A 25131-nucleotide genomic window follows, 5' to 3' on the forward strand; every position below is an offset into this window, starting at 1 on the left:
ATGCCAGAATTAAGGTCGTCTGGGCAGTCTTAAAATTCAGCTCCTTGTCTTTATGCATTATGACATTCTTTCATTACATGATCACTTACTATTTTTTTTCTGGAGGATCCCTGCCTCATTCAGTCCACAGGATCAAAAGCATTCCCTTGAAACACAACAGCGAATGAACAGTTCATTATGTGATCACTAAATGTGTGGGCGTTTAATTATTGCACTGTATTCAACTACACCTCTGAAGGCAGAGTTGCCAATGCATGTTTCAAAAATGCCAATTTATTTTCACAACAACTTTGAAGGAAAAGTGTAAAATTATCCTGTTACAGAACGAAACTGAAACAGAGAGAGACCATGATCAGAATGATCTACTGACTACATACGTTTCGTTTAAGACAACTAGGATCTAATTTTTGCAGAGTTATACAGCACTATATTCAAAGCACAGTTGCCACGGACTTCAATTACAGCTGTGGACACTCAACACTTCTGCTAACCAAATCCCAGATTCCCAAGCCTGGCACCCAGGAAATGAGAAAAATCTGATGAGACTTGCCCAACATCTCAAACTTCTGGATACACTTACAAGACTCAATGCTGTGCCATGGAGACCACTTAACCTAGTTATGAACAAGCCGACATGTCTCCACAGCATGTTATAGAGATTCTAGCTGAGTCCTGTAAGCAGGCTAGCCACAAGAGTACAGCACTCCATTCAAGCCAATTCTTTGCAGGGCAGATTATCTCCAGCAGAAAACTATGCTGATGTGGCTCTTCTGCTCCTAGTTCCAGAGTTTATTCAGGTACATACACAGAGCTGCAGCATCACATAAGCATACCATTGGGGCCGACCTGAGACAAAAATCTAGTTTCCCAGGATGCCTTTCAACTACCTCACCTATGAGACAGTGCAAGACCCCAACTGTTAGAGACCCATCATAAATGATTGAAAGCAGTAACCAGATAGACAGGCAAAGTCTAGGATCTAGGTTCCCAGAGAGCCCGCAGTCAGGATCAGAGGTAGAATCAGGAGCTAAAGCCAGAGTTAGGATATACCAGGAGTCAAGCAAGGTTTGGAAACCAAATCCAAAGCCAGAGCCACAGCCAAGACCAAAATCAAGAGCCAGAAGTCAAAACCAAAGGGCTAATAAGTACAAAAAGCTCAGCAGCCAAGTACATCAGCCTCTGGCTAAACAAAATGCTGCAAGTTTGGCCTAGCTTTTAAGGGCTAGGCAACTGGCTCCACCTGCTCTGTGGCTTCAGAGGATTGGCTACTCTATTGTTGCATTAAGACCAGCTCAGCTCTGGGCATTGAACTGAACTTGCTACAGGTGGCCCTGTTTCTCTGCAGCCCCAGGGAATGAAATCAGAGCTGGTCTTAGGGAAAATGGTGCTGTGGGTGAACTTGCATTTTGGTGCCCCCCCGCCACACACACACACACACACACACACACACACACACACACACACACACACACACACACACACACACACACCCACCCTTCCCCAGCCCTCAAGTCACTGACAGTGTGTGTGCATGGAGTGTGTGGGAAGATGTGTGTTTGTAGGGTATGTGTGTGTGTGTGGGGGGGTGTTAGGGTACGCATGTAGTGTATGGAGAGGTGTGTGGAGGGGGTGCATGCCTGAGAGGAACACGTGCCCCAGTGACTCTGTGTGGCAGGGGACCCCATGGGCTATCATGGGGCAGTGTGTTTCCATTCACTCAAGATGTTGGCCTGCCACTGGGTAGCGGGAGCTTGGCAGGGGGTGGCAGGAAGGGCAGGTGGGTGGGCAGCAGGCAGAACTGTCCACACAGAAAGCCCAGCTGCAGTAGCAGGGCACCACTTCTCAGTGCCACCTGGCTGCCCTCACCCTCAGCAGTGGCCAGCGGGGTGGCCGGGAGGTGCTGCAATTCTACCTCCAGCCCCAGCAGGTTGGTGATAGTGAAGGCCTTGCCACACAAGCCAGGGCAGCCCAACTGCATTGCCTTCTCACTGGGCACTGTCACCTTGCCCTTGGCCCAACCATTGGTGCCCTCCTCCTGGCCCATCATGCTGCCTGGCAGCACCTGGTGCTGCCACCCGGGGGCTTTTTTATCCTGCAGTGGGGCAGACCCCACTGCCCAGACCTTAAGATTAGTTGCCACTGAAGTACCCCAACAGCTCCTGCCCAGTAATGCAGGGCAGGGCCTATGCAAGTGTGTATGGTGTTCTCTTGACCATGGTGCCCTGGGCTGTTGCCTACACTGCTCACCCCTAAGGCCGGCTCTTAACAGACTACCCTGAGCCTCTGATTGGAAGTGACTGGGCATTACACTGACCTATGCATTAAATGCTTTTCACCTGTTTCGCTAGATGAGGTTTATCCCACAGGCAACAATCTCCTTTATTAAACAATGTTGCTTTATACACAGATTGGATATGTCTCATGTACTGAATGAAGCAGGATCGCATGGAAATAAATATAATCTGATCAGGCAGTTAACAACTGTAGAATAATGTATGGCAATTAGGTGGCTGAATTAAGGTTGGAAACAAAAAACATGGGTTTTATTTATTTTTAAGACAGATGCCTGGCTTGAAAAATTTCAGCCCAAAGAGTTCAAGTTTGACACAAAAAGTTATGAGAGGATCAAGTGTTTTCATGACGAAGCACTGAGAAACCTTTGTGATAGGTATCATTACCAGCCTCACTTGTAATTGAGTTACCTGTGGAAAAATATTTCTTTTTGTCATTTTTAATAAGTTTAATTTGAAATAACAGAAATCCCCTTGACCTTGTATTATATGGGCGTACAATTATATTGATCTGACTGTTCAATGTACCAGTATACCACTTTTCATTAAAATCTGGGGGCTAAGAGCAGCCGCAGCCACCACATGGGCAAGGAGGTTGAATTGAAAATGTGCATGTCAAATGGATGTCAGCAGTCAAGGGGGGTTTTTTACCCCTTCAGCACTGTATTCACAATGAAGTTAATATATTCTTTATATGCTTGTGGTGGTGGTCTCTTATGAAACTATTCAGCTGTGCTTACATCTGAAGCTATTGATCATTTCTATTCAAGTCCTGATCCTACCACTGGACCTCAGAGTTCTGGATGCCAGTGCCCATGTGGGGTTCACCAGCTGAGCACAGGGACTGCCATCCTCCCTGACTCTTCTGATTTCTGCAGCTTGTAAAGGAAGGTTCCATCACCCAAGTGTTAACCCAGAATCTATCCTATTTCTGTCAATGGGACTGTGTGCCTAATTTAGCAAGGTCAAAGGAGAAACCCCCATGAACATTTAGTAGAGTGGGAATAGGCCTTGTAGGTGAATCAAGATACCTATCGGTCTGAGTGAGACATATTTAGCCTTTTATTACTTTAGATACAACCAATGCTCCCAAAAGCATGTGTGAATGCAGTGTAAAACTAAAAACAGGAATCCATTGCACAGCCACTCTGATGACACATATTCAGCCTATTCTAAGTTTGTATCAGTGCAACTGCGTCATAGTCCTCCAGAAAAGGCCACAGTGTTCCCTGTAGTTGTGAGAACAGGGATAACCATAAATTATTGCAGGGCACATTTTCCCCAGGGTACATACACTCCACAGAATGTCCAGTCTACTTAAATATGCTCAAGTACGCTTGACAAAACGAGAGGAATCTAACATAACCATCAACTCAGTCTCCCATTCTTGTAAGTACAAGTTATGTATCTGCAATTGCAAGAACTCTGATAGGATGCTATCCAACTGGGAAAACTAGAAACTGCTGTGATTGATCAAATGTTATTATAGCAAAATCTATTCTCCAGTGCATATACTTTATCCCAAAAGGGAAAAAAAAGATTTTTTTTTATTTTCTTTGTTTGTTGTTATACAATAGGTAGCTTTCTCTCCCTTTTTTTAAAACTAGAAAGCACTTAAAAGAACTAGACCTTGTATTTTTGATTCTTCAAAGGCAAGCATATTGTGTATTTATTGCATCAGGTTCAATTCTACACTTAACAAGACAAAAGACTTTTAATTTGAATTGGTGGATAGAGAGGAAAAGAAGACAACATGACAATTTTTAAAAGCATTCTGCCTTCTTTTTTTTTTTAAAGGAAAATGTAATCTTTTAGGTACTAATAGGTTAGGGGAAAAGGCTAGAAAGCTTTAAAAAAAGCAGTATTGGTCAAATGATTATTGCCATGGTAACACAGCCACAGCTTATATTTTCACAAAGTTCCTCTTGTACAATGATAAATAGCAATAATGTGTTACTGAAAGCTCTGTATTGTTCACTACCAGCTGAGACTCTGACCTGGACTACAATAGATGTATTTTCAAACACTACTTATATAAAGAAGCAATTTACTTCAATTCCATAATTTCATTTGGAATCAGCTGCAAAAATAATTGAATCTTTATGTTCCAGAAATCTGAAATATCAAAAGCTGCCACCGTAGTTCCAGAAATTCACTTTGCTTCCAAATGTTTCATGTTACAATAGTGGCTAGTGGTCCCGAACCAAATCAATGTCTTGATGTCCTCCGCAGTGTACAGATGGAAACAAAATTCATTCCAAATAGGTAAAGTTGCAACATGCATTATGGAGTGGAATGGCCAACAGGTCTTTTTTATTATGAGTTAAAAATACCAAGAATAAGATTGTCATTGATTGATATGCCAAAGTACTAGAATATTAATGCTAAATAAATCAATCTGATGCTAAGGCCTCCTCTACACAAGCAGGTAAAGGTACAATGGATCTAATGCACAATTCACACAATTGTACCTCCTGCTTTGCCACACATGTATGGCAAGAGGCAGAACTGTGGGATCGCATATTCAATCCCATCGTGCCTTATTGCCAATGCAGGGGGCAGGAAGCAAGCTCTTGTGGCTAGGAGCCCCCCACCTCCCTGCCCTGGGGTTTTCACACCCCACCCCAGGGCTAGCAGATCACAACCATACCCTGCAGTTGCTAGACCCTGCTAGGTCCTGACACTGGAAGACATGCTGCAGGGACCCAGTTATGGGACTCCAGGTTCCAGTAGCTGAAGGGTACTTCCAGGGTCCAGAGTCAGCAGCTGCTGGGGCTAAGAGTCCCTAGCACTTGAAGAACTGGCAGTCCCAGCGGGCATGGTGCACCCCCGCAGGGCTTCCAGCCACAGGAGCAGTCCCTGCTTCATGTGCAAGTTAAAACCTGATAACATAAGCAGCACAAGAAAATATTATTTGCAGGGGCTGGGCGGTACAGAGCGCACCTGGCTGACCCTGCCCCTCCTTCCTGCAGGACCGTTCTGGGGCTGGCATGCACTGGTGCCATGTGCACGGCAGCGGAGGAGTGTGCAGCAGAGGCACTGGGCACAGCGCTGCAGCAGTGGTGGTGCTAGAGCTGCTGTCGCTGGCCCTGTCTGGGGTGGCTAAGCCCCGTTACCCCTGGCCTTCAACCACCTATGCCCGATAGCAGTCTGCTATAAAGTTCATACACATTTTCAAGGTCTAACTTTATAGCTGGTGGGAGCCTTCTATGGCATGATGTTGACTTTGCACACGTAGTTGACCTTAAGGTAATTGCACAATTAACCAGTTAATTGCACAATACCTTTAATGTGTAGAGCAGGCTTAATTGTTACAGAATGTTCAGCTCTAGTTTAGTCAAGCTTAGGGGCCAACATAAGGGCCAAGTACTATTACCTTTACTCAGAGGTCCCATGTGTCCTTGGAAAGAGAAAGACTAAGCTTCCTGAAAGTCCCCTTTGCACCTGGCTTTGGGGCACACAGCTACAAAAAATGAAAAAAATCTCCTATCACTTTCTGTCCCCCTAACCTGTTCTTCCTTTAAAGTTCAGCTGTTCCCCTTCTCCTTTTCAAGAGAATTTCGTGGAGATCATTTCTGGTGTTAGGCGGTGGAAGACAATGAATCTCCCTGGCAAGTGATAGTGTCCCAGACACTTACTGGAGTCATCTGAAGTTAGAACAATTTGCCTTCTTCTGCTTTAATTTTTATCTTTCTTCCCCTTTGCTCATATACAATTTGCCTTCTTTATTTCTATCATTGATTCCTTGACTGATCTATCATTAACTCTTCCCACACTGTCATATGCCTATTTCCTACATCTCCTTGCGTCATTTACATACCACTGTGCTATTTTGAACAGCAGTTAACAGGCTGTGAGACAGATGCCTACTACTACTAACAAATTATTAGAGCCTGGACATGTAAGAGAGGTGACCAAAGTTCAGTTTTTCCTCCCTGGAACATCTACAAGCGACTCATCCAGTCTTGAACTAGATGTAGAGAGCTTCCCTTAGAATAATTTTTGTATATATTTATTATTTGCATTATGGTTGTACTTGAAAGACCCAATAAAGGATCAGGACCTTGTTGCACTAGGCTTTATACATACAACATTACAAGGACTTCCATAAGACGTATTTCATTTTCCATATATTAAGCGTTTTTTAGTTCAAGTTCATGAAACATCAAAAGATTTCATCTTCCTGGTTTCTTATTATTGCTCACTTTCCTAAAAAGATAACATCTTTCCAGTAATGAGACATAATCCTACATAAGCATATGCTAACGTCCAATTTTTCTCCCTTTTAAATCAATTAACATTTGTCATTTATTACAATGGGAACAAGACCAGGCATTCTGTGAACTGTAAAGGAATTCCTTTAAAGAAACCATCATTTAAACAGACATTCAATGATCTAGATTTCTCAGGTGACAATTTCTATTTAATAATATGTGAATAGAATAGACTTGTGTTAAAAAGTAGATACATTTTACATGGTCAGTTAAATTAGTTTCAGTCATGCATTTAAAAGATTAGACCATGCTTTGTTAAGTACTGCATTTCATTAACTACTGTCAGGTATATGCTGTTCTTCCACAGATCTATGCAGAGCAGTGGTACTCAACCCTGTGGGGGAAGGAGGCATGGCTAGGCGCTGTTGGGGGGGAGAGTGCATGGTGCAGATGGAATGTGGTATGGCCTGGCTGTGACCTGTTGAGCAGGGCTTGGAAACTTGGCAGCACAGGAAAGTAACTCCCCCTCTACCAAATTTTCTGACCTGTGAAGAGCCCTATGAGCCAGATGCCATGGCTCCATTGGCTCAATTTTGCCAGTGGTCCAGAGTTTGGTCACTGCTGATGTATAGTGTATGTGCACATTGGCAATAATGGAGCAAGCACCCTTATCTGTCTTCAAATGTATGCATGAACATGATAATCACATATGTGCTTTTCTTTAAGATGTAGACCTACTCAGACTATCAAAGTATTATTACAGAATATGGAAATGAATGCAATACCCCAAGAACTATCATAGAAGTCATTCAAATGTGCAGCTCTTAGAACTAGACCCAATTTGAAACAGGAAAGCTATTTCTCCTTTCTATTGAATTTGTCACTGATTTCTGGTCTATAACTGAGATATGCACTAATAATAAACTACGACATGTCACATTTATAAAATACAATATTTGTTTCACAGATTCCTCCTAATCAATCAGTCTTCACAGTAGGGAATGATTGACTTAGGGTACTTAGAATCTGGTTTTACTCTTCAGAATTAATACAAGGAAACAGTGTCGTCCCCCCCTCCACACACACACACACACACACGCAATTATCACAAAGCACTTAGCAGAAAAATGTAAAATAATGAGAGCAATTTAGAGAGCTGTACACTGTGACTCTCTCACAAATGGAAAATAGTGATATAGCATGGACCTGACTGAAAGAAGTGAAATTTAAAAATGGGTAAAGATTAGAACATTTATTCTTTGGAACAGCTGAAGAAACAAGGGAAGGAAGAGAAGTTGAAAATGGAAAGGAAGATTTTAGAGAAATAAAGGGGGTAATTGGTTTGGGGGAACCATTTCAGTTAAACATAACATAGTAAGAGAGGCCTATTTAAAACACACACACACACACACACACACACACACACACACACACACACACACACACACACACACACACACACAAATGCATGAGTCTGAGTACACAAGCAGTTCCACTGAAAGCAATAGGGATTTATCAGGGTTGTTGGTTGCAGCCATGTTGGTCTAAGGACATAGGCAGGCAAGGTTCTTTGGGTAGATGTGATATCTTTTATTAGACCAACTAAGTAGTTGGAAAATGTTCTTCAAGGTAGACAAGAAGCTAATTCACAACAAGCAAGTCTGTGAAAATGCAAATGAGTGGAAGTTTGAAAGACAATGGGTAGAGATAGGAGTGGGGAAGGAGGGAGGGAAATGTGTGAAGAAATGCAAGTGGTCAACTGGAGGCAAGTTACCTAGGGTATCAGATGTCAGGCAGGTTGTAATGTGTCATAAACCCAATGTCTATATTGAGTCCATGAGTTTTTGTATCTAGTAGATTTATAAAGTGAAGTTCATAAGTTCATCTACAAAAGGTGTTTTGTAAGTTCCCTTTGAGGACTAGAACTGAGTGATCAGAGAGGGAGTGATTATCTTAGGAAAAATGTGCACCCACAGATAATTGGATATTTTTGTCATTGGTGTATTTTCGGTGTGCATTTATTCTGGTACATAGTTGTTGTTTGATTTCTCCTATGTATTTGCCATCAGGGTATTTGATGCACTGGATGAGATTATATAACATTTCTGGAGGTGCAGGTATAAGACCTAGGAATGGTGATGGCTCCATTGTGGGGTGTGGTTATCATGGAAATGGTAGAGATGTGTTGGCAAGTTTTATATTTCTTGTCCTGGCATGGTCTGGATCCATTTGGTGTGGTTTGGGTTATAGGAAGTTTGCTTGTGGTGATAAGGTTATCAAGGTTCAGTGCTTGTTTAAAGGCTAGATTGGGTGGTTCTGGAAAGATCTCTTTGAAAATTAGGTTTTCTTCTAGTATGAGTTGTAATTTTTTGAGGATTTTCAGTGTAGGTTCCAGGGAAGGATAGTATGTCATAACTAATGGTGTGCATTTTGTGGGGATTTTCTTTTTGTATAGCAGCAATTCTTCACATGGTATCCAGGTGGCTCTTTCAAAAGTGTGATCGATCTCTGTGGAAGAGTGTCCTTATTGGGTGAAAGCCCTTTTGAGATTTGTGATGTGAGGATTGTGGGTATTCTACTTGGTGCAGATTTCATAGATTTCATAGACATTAGGGCTGGAAGGGACCTCAGAAGATCATCAAGTCCAGCCCCCTGCCCAAAGGGCAGGAAGTCAGCTGGGGTCATAGGATCCCAAAATTCAGTGGTGTCGAAAAGCTCAACTGTAAATTACATCTTTTTTCATCTGTTTAGGGTGATTGCTGGTTCTGTGTAGATATGTATGTTGGTCCATGGGTTTCTTTTATCTGGTGTTTTGTATTTTATCATTCTGGATATTGATCATGGGGCCTAAGAAGGAAATGTTTGTGCTGGAGTATTCAAGAGAGAGTCTGGTGAAGGGGTAACTATTGTTGAATTTGTGATGCAAATCAATCAGATACAGCAGGTTTTCAGTCCAAATGATGAAGACATCATCTATATGTCTCAGGTATAGCATGGCTTTGATGGTGCAGTTCTTGAGAATATTTTCTTCCAGGTGGGCCAGAAAAAGATTGGCATATTATGGGGCCATTTTAGTGCCCATTGCTGTGCCCATGGTCTGGAGGAAATGTTGGTTGTTGAAACTGAAGTTGTTGTGTGTGGGGATGAAGTGTAAAAGTTCACTAATATCTTGAGGTCTGTACATTGAGTTGTAATCTAGTTCTTGTAGATATGTGAGGCAGGCTTGGATGCCATCCCGGTGTGGGATGTTCATATATAAGCTGGTGACATCCATGATGGCTAGCAGGGTATTATTGCTGAGAAGGTGGTCTATGTTTTTGAGTTTTTGCAGAAACACTGTTGTGTCTTGGATAAAACTCAGTCTGTGGGTGACAAGAGGTTTTAAGATGGATTAGATGAAACCCGATATTTCGTCTGTTAGGGTTCCACAGTTGAAAATTATAGGTCAGCCTGGGTTCCCTTATTTGTGGATTTTAGGGAGCATGTAAAATGTCCCTGGATTCCATAGTGGAGGGATCAGGGTCTAAAGTGTTTCTTGTAGTTCAGATGGAAATGATGTGATGGTGGTTTTGAGGTGAAAAGGAGTTAGAACTTCCTCTAGTTTTTCATAATAGGTAGTGTCAGGGAGTTGTCTGTTGGCTTCTTTTATGTAGTCTTCACCATTTAGGATAACTATAACTCCTCCTTTTTCTGCTGGTTTTATCAGAAATCTAGCTGTCACCGTTGTAGCTGCACTATTCCAGACCCATGTCTAGATGGATGAGCCAGTGTAAGCTGTAAACCAATACAGTTTAACTTCAGTATACAGGGAAAGGGCTCTACTGGTGACAATACATTCTTTGGATACAAGGTAGACATATCTCAAAGTTCTAAACTTAACCTCTCTGCAAGGTAAATTAACCAAAGTAGAGCCCCATGCTATGGCAGCTCAACTGATACCTAAGCTCACTCTTAGAGCAATGTGCAGCATAGGCTTATCCCTTGCCAGTTTATATTAGGAACTTGCATAGTGTTTACACAGCAACCCTTCCCCCAAGCTTCAGTCACTGTTTTGAACCAGCCCTTTGGCCTACTAGGAGAAAGGGATATTTCAGAATTCTGAAAGTTTTTGTCCCTGTTTGGTTTGGCCTTGCTCACATGTCTATAATTCATCTTACATTTCTTCTCTCTGGGAACCAGATGCAACAATTCCAAATCTAACATAACACATGCAATAAATTAAAAGCGCAGTGGATTGTCCTATAAATTCCATAATAGATAAGAGGTCTAGTTCAGTGTTTCATATCCTCTACAAGACATAAGTAATTACATCACTGACAGCCTCTTTGAAGCGTCAATCTGATTTTTGTTTACTAAATAGCATGAAGAGTCCACTTGGGAGGATTGGAAGGGTTATGAATGACCATGGAGAAGGAAGCTATTCTCTCTTAGTTAAGCATACTGGATGTTAGTGTCACTTCATCATCTGTAGTTTTGATAGACTGTTAAAAGCTCAGAGATCAGATTCAACTATGTTATTAACAGGGACAAAACTGATAGATTCAAAATCCATCCCATGGCTGAATTTGGCGCCTTGTTGCCCTAGACTAGCTTAGTTTGTATTTCTTAATAGGTACATCTTACTGAACCTCTACTAACCCACTTGATCTAGTTAGTTTAGTTACATTATGCATGTTCCTTAAGGACATTTGCTTGATTTTGTCCTTTTATTCTTTTGGAGGGTTGATATTTCTTAGGGATTCAGTTAGTAAGTCTACAAGAGGCAAGCAATTCTCTGTCAATTCTTTCAAAAGCTGCTGAGGATTTAACTGTTTTATGCAGCTGCTGACATTCATCTTTGCAAATCTGTTTTAAAAAAAAATCTGAGAAAACAATTTCTTTCCATTCAACCTTGACATTTGCTAGGAGTTACTCTTCCCTTACATTTCTCTTTGATGGCAGGCAACATATTAGTTCCTGCCTCCAAGGCACAGTTTTTCTGAGGGTGTTTGTGACCAAACTGTCATTTGAAAATCATACTATGATGAGTCTACTGAGACAGGCTCTTTTGGCACTTCAACTATGGGCCCTACAGGCTTTAGCAACTGCAGCAGGAGGGGTGTGTCTCAACCCCCCCCCCCCCACCACCACTACTGGCATGCATAACTAAACAAAAGGTTTTCTAAAGCCTAGCACAAAAAGGAAGAGTACTGTAAGTGAGACAGCATTACAACAATAACATTAATTTTAAAAATACATTAACGCATCCCCATAGGGTCAAACTCCTACAAGGGTACAAATCAAGCTAGTTGCAATTTTTTTAATTAATATTTTCCCCAAAAGCCTTGTTTCCTAAAAAATAAATACATGAAAGATAATGATGAGGCCTTTCATAACTTTATATGTTGTTAAATATAAAAACAGTTAGCAATGTTAAATTTACTATACATCAATTGTTAATATATTAAGAAAAATGGTGTGCTATCTCAAATTCTCCAGTGCTTGCTTATTTTTTTCATTACTTCTCTTCTCCCTGCCCCTACACACCTTTTTCAGTCAGATCTATGGGAATTCAGTAGCATAGTCTTCAGGCTGCCCCTTCTAGTCCACCCAACTCTCAAAGCCAATTCAGAACTAATCAGTAGGTCCCACAGGCAGAGCTCAGTCCTATCATGTGTGCTCTTGTTATGCATAATTTCAGGTGCTTAATTTTTAGCTGCTGCCCTTGAATCCTACCAACTATAACTCGATACATTCCCATCAGTGACTTCCCATCAAGTCACTGTCCCAACTCTTCTTCTACTATATTCCTTCAGCACGAGTCCACATCCCATCAAACTGATACCCAGTTACTCCTTGTGGGGAGGGGAGACAGTGAAGTTGCTGCTCAACAAATTCATCACAACTGAAATTTATGCTGGTCGTTTTTTCTCGGATCATTGTAGTCAATGGGAATTCAATTATTGGTTTCAGTAATATTCAGGATCACTACCATCACAAACCTCCCCCTCCCCCTAAGATTCTCCCTGCTGCTTACCCCTACCAAGGTTTACCCTGGGATAACTCCTTATCCCTACAAGCCTTAGCTCCACTGCCTGATACTGGACCCCATGTCTGCAGCAGCTCTTCTGGCTCCAGGTAGTTTCCATATAGTATGAAGACAGAACAAAAAGACAAGTGAAGTTTCCTATCCTCTCATCTGACTAAAACCTAGCCCCTCTGAGAGTCCTCCCAGTATTTCAAAAGATCAGCCTTCCTGCTGATCCAGCCAGCCCTGACCCATGGGGACTTTGACTCCCCCAAAGCTTGGGATAATCCAAATATCAGAGTTATATCAGAGACAGCCTCTAAATACCTTCAAACCAGCCTTCTTCTCCCCCACCCCCATCAGCATTGCCCCAATTGCTTATGCATCTCAGAATCTTTTGATTCAAATGTCTTTCCTTCCTAGAGCATCTGGAATTTCTCTAGCTAATGGCCCATTTTCTCTCAGATGCCTTCACTGTTGGGGAGTTGATTTTCACATTACAGGCAGACAATACTTTGGTTGCCCATGCCAACAATAGCCCCTTCTGCCTGTTTTGGAGTAGCAATTATCCTTGCAGTAGCAACACAATGGGAAGAGATACTTACTGATTTGCCTATTCCATTTTCCTAAGTATGCAGTTCCTTTAACTAAAACTAGAACATGGATGATTTGCTTCTTGCTTTAATATTTTCCAAATTAAATACATTACATTCATCTTCTCTTCCCACTAATTTTAACAATTATTTGCCACTTTCCTCATACCCAGCAGATCCAGTTATATTTCATTCCCTATATTTCATTTTTTCAGATCACTTCATCTTAAGGATATGAATTTATTTATCTGTTTATAATACAAAGATCACAAGATTATTTTTCTGGGATGATTTCCTGAAGGCTAGCATGTAAGTAAGTACAAATGACTGATTGACAACAACAACAACAACAAAAGATAACAGCTGGCTATCTTATCTTATTGTTGCTCACAAACCCTGCTTTAAAAACAGTACGCTCCATTGATTTTACTATGATTGCAATGTAAAGGAGACTTCTACTCGCAGGAGTTGGTGGGCTCAGTTCCATTCCTAGGGTACAAATTCCCACATCAAAGATATGAACCCCATAATTGGCACCTTTGGGAATCCCAGTCAAAATTCTATAAAACTACCTTTTCGTCAAAAAGGTGGTCTTAGACAAGGTCTTAGGTAAGCTGATAGTGATTTGTGCACAAGTTTGCATTAGTGGTTTCCCTGCTATTGCAGCTTGGGAAATAAGTACTAGATGACGTTAGTCTCCAGCTCTGACAGTTCTTCCTCTTTTACAATCTCTAAATGTTTGTTTGAAAAGATCCCTGCCAGATTTGTTAACAACTTCTGTTTTTTCTGTTTTTAAATGTTTTAGTTCCAGTATGTGATCAAGGAATAACCAGTTGACAACATCGTTCTAACTTTAGAGCAACATTAATTATTTCTTCCAAGTTTACTGTGTATTCTAAGCTTCTCAGAATGATGGTATTGTTTAAACATTTTCCTATCTGTTATGAACTAGCATAAATATTTAATTTCAAACAAACGTCTTCAAAGTATCTGTCTACAGTCAGTGATACACCCTGCCCAGAGAAATGTAATCTGATGGTCTGAAATGCAGCATGATGAACTTTTGAATATGCAAAACAACAAAAAGTAAAGCACGTAATTGCCACTCTTAATAAACTGCCTTTCTGAGACATGATATTCATTTTCAGCATACACAGTATGTATTTTACATGTAAAACTGAAGTCTTAAGAGGAATAGCCAAGGATATAGAGCACTTTTCCTGGTCACCTGGTCAAGTGTAGTTCAGAGCTGCTATGGATGAAACAATTTTGCTATTTGATGCCTGTTCAGCCTGATAATATTTACCAGTGAGGAAAGGGGCTGCAATTTAAAAACATCCAGCAAAGTTGGAACTGACAGTATTGCTAGCAGTTTTAGCAAGGATCAGGAGGGATGGCTGAGTGTAGGGATTGAGCTACTACCTCTCTTCCCTAACTGCTGTCTTTCCACTGAGGCAGGGCAGCATAGGATGCTTGCATCAGTAAACAGTATGTGCTTTGCCTTTCTCTAAACAAATGACTTCAGACTCTAGAGCCATGAATCTGCTTTTCTTCCACAAGCAAAACATTCACATGAAAATATTGCTTTGCCTGGAAACAGACAAACAATCAGGTCCTGAATGTTAAATGCCATTACACAAGTGGAACATACTGTGGCAGGAGAAAGAAAAAGTACCACACATTCATTTTGATATGCTTCTGTAGCATTTTATCAACTAAATACCTTCAAAGATTCAAACTGGATTTTTTTTTTTGCAGGGTTTGGGGTTTATTGAGCTGCCTAATATTTGTAGTCAAGTTCAAAAGCTTTATTTTTATAAAATGTAGTATAATATCACTCTGGTTAATGATACACCAATCTATTCATTATCTCATGAGGGGGCAGTTGGACTGCCAGAAGGAGCGCTTCAGTTAGACAGGGCCTGGCACCACAATCACACATGGTGCAGGGATGGAGGAGAGGACAAGCCCCCGCCAAGTGTGTGGCCCTGCACTGCAGCAGGCCATCCAGATCTACAAAGCCCTGGCTGTCTGCCACCTCACCCACCCCTTGTGAGTGGGGCCTAAGGGCTTTGAGTGCCCAAGCCCTGGCACTGGGCCATGGGTCTCCTGCTACAAGCTCCTCTGGCCCCGTTTCACAGGCACCACCGCCCACAACCCAAGCTGCCCAAGCACCATCCCCCTTCCCCTCTCTTTCCACAACCCCCTCGGGGCACACACTGGGGTGGGAGTAATGTGGAACAAGCTCCCCCAAGCCTCCGGGGGGGGGCAGTAGATGAGCTGGGACTGCTAGAAGCTACCCCAGTGACTGCCTGGCCTGGCAGGCTGGTTGACCACCCTTTCCCCCAATTCTGAGCATCCCCATGCCCCTTCACAACTGGCCCGGGACCACTTGGGAGGCTTGCAGCTACAGGACAACTGGTAGTGGTCCAGGATGATGTGCATTAACTCCCTATCCTGGCACTGTGACTCTCTCAGCTCCACTGCATCATGGGATGTCTCCTCCAAACAGCCAGTGTCCATTGGGAACCCCCAATCATGGGACGCAGGAGCCTGTGTATAAGCACCTCCCCAGCCTGTCTGTTTCTTCTATCCATGGCCCAATTCTTTCCTCAAGCCATCCGTGCAGCCCTTGCCAACAGGAGTCTGAGGTGCCTGGCATGAGCTCAGAGGCTGCAACCAGAGCTTGTAATGTCTATGTTACTGTGCTTTGTACACACATCTTTCATTCAGTCCACAGGTGTTCAACCCCCCACCCTGAACTCCCCACGCTGGCTGCCATGAGCTAGGCTTCCATGCACAGATGCAGAGCCTGAAGACAAGGGGGAGGGGTTGCTTTGCTTGCAGGCATGGGGGAGGTTTGGGGGGAGGTAGGGCCAGCCCTGGAATGGGCCTGAAATCATGGGAGGAGGTTGGCGGTTTCCAGGGGGTAAGCCTGCACCATGAGAATAAGAATTAGCCAGTGCCCACTGGACCTCACCCACAGATCAAATCACAGGGGAGGGGAAAAAGTGCTGTAGGGCTGCTTGCCAGCCTATCCAGGTGCACAATCCAGGAGTCACCCTGGCAGCGAGAGCCAAGCAAGTCCACAACTTTCTACTTGTATTACTCCCAGAGTGGTCCAGGTATTGGCCAGAAGCTCCTCTATAACTCTCCTGCCCTAGAGCTCTTCCCTCAGCAACTCCCATAGCCAGACTAACTGCTTTTGCTCAAGCCCTGGGTTTATGTGGCTGGAAGCCACCCCCAATTTCAGTTCTGTGACTCCCTAAGCTGCAGCAGGTGTTTCCTGATTTAGCTTGCCAACTCAGCCCTACAGAAACTTACTGCTTCTGGCCCCTGCTGTTATAATAGCTTGTTATAGGGAAATCCCCAACTACTCATTCCCTGGTAGTTCACAATGGGCAACTTTCCCTTCCCGAGGCTCTCCCTGCTGCTCTTTCACCCTTGAAGTAACAGGCACCTCTGGCTCTCTGTTTCAGTACCAAAACTAAGAAATACGCTTTTTTCTCCATGAAAGCCTTCAGGCAGAGTAAGAAACTGAAGTGCTATTAAAATATTTCAGGCAAGAAATTGCTTTCTAATTTACATCCACATGCATAACTGACTCTAATTCTTATTTTCTTTATGGATGTGTAGAACTCAGCAGCTCCACCTGGTAAGCCTCAGTTGGTTTCATTCACCCCTGAATGTCTTCTCTCTCCCTTTTCTCCCAAACTGTAGAATTTTAGCAGAGTTGTAACTGCTCTTAATGATCAACCAGCTCAGGCAATTTCTGTAATGCATTGCCAGTTTCTCTAAATGTATCTCAAGGAGACAAAACAAGGGCAGGCTACAGATGTACCTTACAGAGTAAGCAGTCTAGTAAAAAGACCCAATCCTAGTCTACTTGAAATCACCATTAGTAGAAAATTACCCCAATTTCAGATTTAAGTGTTACTACATTTAAAAAAATGCATGTGACTGAAAGATTGTGTAATTTTTTTTTTTAAAAAAACACCCCCAAAGTTCACTGCACTATCCATTAGACCATTTCAGGGAACAAGCACTTGGAAGTGTAATTGCCCTAGGTGCAAATATTCAGTACTTTTTAAAACCATTGAACAATTTATCAGTAAATGGTGTATTTTCGTGGGCTGTGGGATTGAGGTTCCACTGCCTGTCCTGCAAGCATATAATGCCTCTCATTGGCTGGTAATGTTAGGGCACCAGCTAATTTCGCAATTAAAAAGAACTGATGGAATACTGAAACAGTAATAAACACCTGGTGATCTTAAGTCATCCTTTCTGGGGCATGATCTAGCAAACTGCTTCCACTCACTGGGGCTTCGGAAGAGTGACCCTGTTTTTCTCTCGGGTTCCAAATTTCTATGCAGCTTTTAAAGAACCTACTGGCTTCAGAAGGGAAAAGTCAATCACTGCTTTTTTTGCAGGCAGCAGATTGAGAAGACAGGAAAAAAGTTTCCTCTCTTCCCATTGAAGAATGTGAGGTATTTTCTAAGGGGAACGGCATAGGTGTTGTGTCCCAAAGAGGTTTTTTGGTTTTTGGTTTTTTGGGGGGGGATTATTGGCGGGTTGGTCTAGGAAGGGAACAGTACATTAAGGCTAGCAAGACCATTGGATATTACAATTCATATAGCCAGGAAAAGTGATGACTGAACAACAGTAACTAATAAAACAAACAATGTGGAAGCTTGACAAAAAGAAAGCTAGCTGCCCTATGTATAGATCTATGGGACTCCCAGCAGCAGCTCTCAAATTCTGTAGCAATCTGAACCAGCTTTCTATCAAGTGCACATGGTTCCAAAACATTACTCCAGTGACCAGAATGTAAAAATTGGGCGTTAAGACATCAGAAACAGAGAAACACTCTCTGCTTCTTAATAGGCTAATGAATGCATCCAAGTTTTCTGGGACTTCGTGTCTGGGAGCTGGACTCATGGAGCATCTTCGTATGTTCTTGGGGGGGGCGGGGGTGCTTTAATTAGAGTGGCTCTCAGGAGCCGCTCTAATGAAAGCACCCACAGCGTCTCACGTTTCTAGCAACCTGCACTTCAAAATGGTGATGGGGTTGGTTTAACTAAAGCTTAGTCAATCATGGAATCAGGGCCAGGAGCTGCTAGAGAAGGAGGACATTGTCCCCACCCAGACTCCAAGATTGGAGCCTGCCCTGGCAGCAGGCAGGCTTTTCCTGCATTCCTCTTCTCCCAAAGATGTTTTTTCCTGTTGTTTCTTGTGTCCTCTTTACCATTTAACCACAAGCAGCTGTCGGGGAAGGAGGCAAAGTCCCAGATCCTGGCTCCAGTCTTGGCACCAGGAGCCAAAACTGCCTACTGCAAGGCAAAGAAACATCTTCCCATCTGGGCTTCGCATGCCCCAGCTCTGATCATGAAGCTGTCTGCTGCTGTGGCAAAGGGACATTCTCCCAACCTGGGCTCTGAAATCGGCAAATTAATCTACTGCGCAGTAAAGCGCCTCGTGTAGTCAAGAAATATAAGGACTAGTAATGCTTTTTTTCCCTTTAAAATTAACTTTATTTTGTATACAGTGCTAAAGAAGGGGGTGGGGGAGAGAATTACCTATAATGTTATAGCTAACTAGTAGTCCTCTCTAATCTAGATGGATTAGAATATTATTCTACATTCAACAATATTTTCACTAGTGCCCAGAAATGTGAAATAAACGATTTTTAACACCAAAGTGACTTCTGCTGTCCCACACATGTAATAACTGCCAGAAATATAAATTTTTGAATGGGGCACATAGCCAAAGAAGGCAGAACTCACAAGCCTGAATAAGCACTAGACTGAGAAAACAAACATCTTGGGAGAGGATGATCCCTGCACATTGGGTACATATACATAAGACGTTTACTGCGGAGTAGACTAATTAGTTCTGCAGTAAATGTCACACATCTACACATGTGCCCCTATTAGGCTGCAGTAAACTAAATCACTCCACATCAGAATAGTACTTATAAAACCAAGTACTATTCTGCAAAGTAAAAACTCCTCAGCAGCACACGTGTAGACACTGCCCCAGCTGGCTGGGTCATGAAACTGCTTCAGCGTTGGGGCTGCCTCCTGGCTAGCCACATATTGAAGCACCCTGGTGCCCCAGCCAGCCTCTCCACAGCACATTGAGCTGGGGCAGGGGGAGCATCCCTAAGCTGGCAGGCTGACCCCTAAGGTCCCCCACCAGCCAGGGCTGCTCCAGCCAGCTTGTTGTGCTGCAGTCCCAAGCACACATCCAAATGGTGTACGTACCTGGGAGCAATAAACTCTGGGGCAGTAAGCTCCAGAATGTATTGCTTTGCATTAATTGCAGGTGTAAACGCACCCATATTTTTTGTTCCTCAAACCTAATACTTTTTCCCAGAAGCTGTGATACAATTGTGATTAAAAAAGAAGAATGATCCAAGTACAGTTACATAATGGTTAAGGAGCTAGCAAAGTGTGCTTAGTGTACGCCTATCTCAAAAACTTATTTATTAGGCTCACAAAGCCAAAAAATAATAAAGTTAGTTCACTAACTGAGAGACAGAACCAGGCAGAGGGCACAGAAAACAAACAAAACCAACCATTCTTACATCAAGTTAAAACTATTATCAAGCAATATAAAAGATAATTTAGATTGTGTGTAATTCCTATTGTTGTGTGGTTTTCTACAATTCTAAGATTCTAGGATTCCCTCAAGTGGTTAACTTAAGTTAGTTAATGTTAATTCACATACTACAGGAAAAAAAATTAAAACTATCCCAAAGTGTGTGTGGGTGGGGGAGGGGGGGTATTAGAGCTTTATTAAAATTTGTGTTTCCAAAAATTATCTTAAATATATCACAAACACTTTAGACATTTCCTATGGATGCCTCCTAGAGGGAGAGAACAAAGTCAACCAGCAGTTAAGGAGAAGTATGGACTTCTTTATACCTAAAAGGAAAAGGCCATCCTGAGACTGCAAGCACCCCTGAGGGACTTAGAACTCTAACAAAATATTACAAACTTCCCCAAGACATGATGAATAAGCATGAGGGAGCCATGAATGATTTTTTTATACCTATGAGAGTCACAGAAGGCAGCAGGGTAGATTCACTTCTGCAGGTTATATATTTTTCTAGATGATTTAATTATTTTATATTTACTATGCAGCATTATCTTAACTAGCTTTAGTGAAATCTAAATATATAGTATCTACTGTAGTGTTCATATTAGTTTGTGTCTGCCAGCAGGAAGGAGAGACACGGGGTCACATAATTCACATCTCTGAGTACAGGAAGATGAGCAGTCACATCTCTACTAGTTGAGGGTGACCCTCAGGGGTGACTCTAAGAAGCCCCTCTATATTTTACTCTACAGCTCTCACACAGTCATCCACATTGTGCTTCTTGTTCCTTAAACACAGCCCCAAATGACTTTTGTGCTTATTCTAAATCTGGACAGAAGAGACAGGCCTATTTGTTGTACTGAACGGGTGTTTCTACATAAGATGCTAACTGCTCAGTAGCCGAATAATACTGTGCAGTAGCGCATCACAATGCCAACAATGCTAATACACCACTGAGCAGTAGCATCACTAAAAAGGCGTTTGCTGGCCCTACTGCACTGTAATTCCAGTTACTGCACATGTATTTAGTACTTGTATAATCAAGTACTAAATACATGTGCAGTAATCACTGCACATTAGCATCTTGTGTCGATGCACATAGTGTCAGTGGGCCAAGCCTACCAAAAAAACTATAAGCCTCCATCAGTCAGAGGTCACTGAAAACACAGCAGCAGATTCTAAGGGCAACAAAACAGGGATGGGTAGAAGAGACAGGAAGTAGAGTGCAATACAGCCAAAAGTCTTGAAGTTAAGGCATCATGGTAAATTTCCTGTGCCTGTGGCTTATACCCCCCGGGGTTCTTAAAGCAGCAGGCAGGGAGGGGGGGTCTTAGTTCAGCAGAGCTTTTGGGATCAGGCTGGATAGATTCTAGGGTTAAATATAGAAGTTTTTAGTGTAGGTGGCGACTAGATATGGGCTCAGTGGAAGCCTTAAGCACTGCTCTGAAATGATTCCATGAGAGAAGGAGATGATTTTGGCACTCCTCCTATGTCAGCACCCAGGCCTGGTGCCCCTCTCATCCACTTCTGTTACACTGCTGCATAAAAGTTACTGCACTGGCCATATTCCACAAAAGAAATCCCCATATATCAATGTTAAGCCAACTTTCCTGCTGTTTTTCTGCCAGAACATAAAGGCATAAAATATGTCCCAAAAAGGCTAGACAGAGACAGGAACATTTTTATACTCTTTGTCTATCCCGCTTCTGGCAACTTACTTATCATTCAGGAAATTGAAGTCAAGTTATAAATTACAAAAACAGAATAGTCCAAAATGATTGAATGGGACTTTTAAACAAATGTAGTAACACATCAAGCTTTATTTTGAATAAAGCTGTTCTGTTAAACAAAATATATCACACCCTGCTTGTGTCTCAAGATGGAGGTTTTGCTATTTCTATGTAAAAGTAACATCCAATATAACAGATTTACATAAAGCACATTGGCACCTCACTGTAACAAGACGTTAAAGGTGTTCTGTGCAGACAATAATGTATTTCTCACTATTTATGAAAGGTTTAACCCTGCAAGTTCTTACCTACCTACATTCAGTTTTATCACCAGAGAGAGATTTGACTTATCAAATTATCTTTAGCTGTATGGTTTAAGCTTTCATGTATTACAAGCTGGAAAAGACCTCAGTGGAAAAAACTCAGTCATACCAGGTTGTTACTATTTAGTAATTCAATTGACATGGCTGTAAATTAAATTTCACTAAAATTACATTTTAAATGGAGCAACAGCTACTGATAATATTTTTTAAAGGATCATGTTTGTTGTTTTCCATGAAATGGCTGAGTTAGAGCAGCTTGCTTAGATGGAGATATTGAAGTGTGAAATCAACAACTAAAGAATCATTTTCTTTAATTCTTCCCACTGGCAACTGCAGCAGTCAATTACATGCGAAGTTAACATCAGGATTCACTTCTTTTAATGCTATTTAAAAGACAGAAACAACAGGAGCCAACACTACATGACCTGCCATGCTTACTGGAGACAACAAGAAAATGCCCTGGTGGTCCACAAAACATAGCATGGGAAGTACTGGAACTGGTACTTTCTATGAATAAGCTATGTTGCTCACAAACGATGGTGTGGACCATCTCAAAGAGCATACATATTTTGATACCACACCATTATGTACACACCACATTTTACAGAAGTATTTTAGAAGTTTTTAATAAAGTTTTAGCACTCAAGAACATTGTGTAAATTTGAAACAATCCAGTAAATTCTGGGTTCCGTAAACATGCAAAGCTACTATTGTGGTATCCTAGAAGAAAAAGCCAAGCTACACAAAAGAAAACTGTATCCATGTTTCACTTATCAGAACGCTGAAAAAAAAAATCAGCATGTTATATGCATCTCTTAGCACCAATACAGATGTAGATCCTATACTAATATATATGTACATGTCAAATGCATCCCAGTAGGTACAGTTTCCTTTCCATTTCTTTTTATAAATAAAAAGGATGGAAAACAAGGGACAATTAAAATAGATGTTTCTTATCTGTTAACCAAAGAGTGAGAACAGACCAAAACATCTTGTGATAGGTAAAACAGTCAAGTGAAAGGTTGATAAGCACTAACTTCCCTTGCTCTTCTGTTTAAATACAGGCAAGCAATACTGTGACCCCTTGAGCTATGGAGAGGCATTGAATATGGTGGCAAAGAATTTTTAGATCTATATATACCACGGATGGATTTCTCTTGACTGTGCATCTGTACAGCTGATTGGCTGGATGAATGGAGTAAAGGGAGCGTAGTACAGAGGAGAATTCCCTTCCCTAGCCCTATGTTTGCACTTGATTATAAGCTGTCTTTTCAGGGAGGGCAGGGGAAGAAGGGAACTGATTTTACTGGAACGACTGCCCACAGTTTCCGAAAATGTATTTCCCATCTTGCTTTCATGTCTGGAAAATCCATTTTTCCCTGACAGAATATTAACTGCTGTGGCAATCTGTAATCAAAGCACTCTGCAATGGGGAAGATGAATAGCTGGGACAACATTGGGAAATCTGAAAAAGCTATTACTTTAAAATCTGTTCTTTATCATTAGTTACCCCCCAGATTTAAAATTTTGATATTTTATTTTTAGGTGTAAAAACAGTTATCTGCAGCATGTCTATATGAGACGCTGACTGTGCAGTAGCCCAAGACTACTGCATAGTAGCATTGACAAATTACTTTTTTTGTGATGCTGACTGTACAGTAGCCAAAGACTATTGTGCAGTAGTATTGTGTCATGGTTGCTGCCACGTGATTCTACTGTGCAGTAACATGGGTTATTGTGCAGTCATTTAGTATTTGTTTATACAAGTATTATATGAGTATAAACAAGTACTAAATGACTGCACAGTTAGTGTCTTGTGTAGACGCAGCCTGTATGGCTGTAATTCTTCCTGCATAAACAGTGAAATAAAACTACTTATAATAGTTAGTTACCCTTATGTACATTTTTAACTATGAACAGGGGAAAAAAGTAACTAGCATTTATTTTTTGACAGTTTTTCAGTTTTATAGTTTACGTTTTGGTCTTCAATTAATATTTACCAATATAGGCCTTTTCACCCATGTGAAGCAAATCCTAATGCAGAATCAGCTCACTGACTAGTGGACTGTACACAAGCACAAATATCAGGTCTGATCCAAATTCTACTAGAGAAAATAAGATGTCCACCAACTGCAATTGGAATTGGATTGAGCCTGCAAAGATACAGAATCAGGAGGTAAAACTAGGATGTTTAAAAATAAAAGTTAGGTTGGAGATAATGAGAACTCCTCCACAGCCTAGAGTAGATGGTTATTGGTGAGGGCCAGGTACAGCAGGAAGAGAATGAAGCAGAGCTCCAAAATTATTTTAGGAAAGTACGGTTGAAGGCACCTACTTTATGGGATCATCTAGTTCAGTCCCTGATCAAGGGAGAAACATCCCTAACTAAAGCATCCCAGCCAAGTGTTTGTCTAACCTACTCTTGAAAATTTCCAGGGTTAGATATTCCACTATATCTCTAGGCAGCCTGTTCTAATACTTGACCACCCTCATAGAAAGTTTTTCTGATTTCCAACCTAAATTTTCACTGCTGCAGTTTGAGGCCATTGCTCCTAATTTTTGCCTGCTACAGCCACAGAGAAAAGGCTGTCCCCATCATCTTTATAATTGTCCTTCAGGTATTTGAAGACTGTTATCAAATCCTCCCTGAATGTTCTCTTCTCTAGACTAACTAACCCTAATTCTTTCAGCCCTTCCTCATAAATCATGCTTCCCAGGCCTCTAATCAAAACAAGAGCATACTGTTGGCTCATATTCATTTTACAATCCACTATAATCCCCAGGTTCTTCTCTGCAGTACTGCAGCATAGCCAATCATTCCCCGGTCTGCTTTTGTACATGCAATTATTCTGTCCTATATTCATGACTTTGTATTTGTCTTTGAATTTCATCTGATTGATTGTGGACCATTTCTTCACTATATACATGTCACTGTGGATTCTAACCCTGTGTGCCTGCAACTCCAACATCCACAGATTTGCGAAGTGTGCACTCAGTCACATCATCCAAATCATTAATAAAGATGTTAAACTATGGTGACCCCACTCAATACTTTCTGCCAACTAGACACTGAACAATTGATAACTACTCATTAAGCACAATGATCCAACCAGTTTTGTATCGACCTTACAGTATTTTTATCTAGTCTGTATTTCTTTAGCTTGTTAACAAGAACATTGTGGGAGAGCATCAAAAGCCTTGCTAAAGTCAAGGTAGATCACATCCTCCCCCATCCAGTCTGGCACCTCAGGTTTCTGCAAGATTCCTTGGCTCTAAACATTTTCTGAACCTCACACACTGCAGTGGTACATGGAGATATGAAACAAGCTCCAAGTCTGTCCCCTGCATATCAAATAAGTCTTGAACAAAAGTA

Source organism: Crocodylus porosus, unplaced genomic scaffold (assembly GCF_001723895.1).
Source record: "Crocodylus porosus isolate Cpor-Errol unplaced genomic scaffold, CroPor_comp1, whole genome shotgun sequence".
In the NCBI taxonomy this organism is placed as follows: Eukaryota; Metazoa; Chordata; order Crocodylia; family Crocodylidae; genus Crocodylus; species Crocodylus porosus.